The sequence below is a fragment of the Austrofundulus limnaeus genome, unplaced genomic scaffold (genome assembly GCF_001266775.1).
Source record: "Austrofundulus limnaeus strain Quisiro unplaced genomic scaffold, Austrofundulus_limnaeus-1.0 Scaffold946, whole genome shotgun sequence".
NCBI classification, from domain to species: Eukaryota; Metazoa; Chordata; class Actinopteri; order Cyprinodontiformes; family Rivulidae; genus Austrofundulus; species Austrofundulus limnaeus.
In genome coordinates this window covers 8370-8972 of record NW_013953348.1, presented here as the reverse complement: position 1 = coordinate 8972, position 603 = coordinate 8370, and positions in this window count along the sequence as shown.

Here is a 603-nt window from a genome sequence, read left to right as displayed (position 1 = left end):
AATTTATTGTAAAAACGTGACAGATAATGTGTGAAACAGATCCAGTTCAGCTGTTGTCCTGTTAGGTGTTTCTGCTCCTCCATGATGTCACAGACTACCTGTGGACAGGATGGGCGGGGCTTCGTCTACTGATCTATAATCAGGTCTATGAGCGACACTTGTAGCTTCACTAAAGGGAAAAAGTTATATAAAAGAACAGAATGTGAAACATTTAAACCAAATTAAATGATAAACGGTTGACGACAGACACTTCTAAGATCTGAGCAGCAACAATGATCAACTCCTCAGATCAAACTTTGATGTTTCTGAAGAGGCAGACAGGTTCTGGCTCAGATGATGGAAACATTGAAGTTTCAKAGAATTCTTCAGCTTATTTCAATATTGTTTCACAGCTAAAGTTGTCCCAGGACACAACCAAACTAACAGGCTGAACTCCAATCATATTCAATAGGTTGAATCTCCAAAACAATCAGATTCAAGGGAAATGTCCAAAGTCAGGTCGTCTGAGACGGGAAGTTGCATAACTGCAGTTTGATCTGAATCAGAGGAGGAGGAGGAGGAGGAATGGGTGGAGTGAGCGTGAAGCTGTGCTGCATATATAGA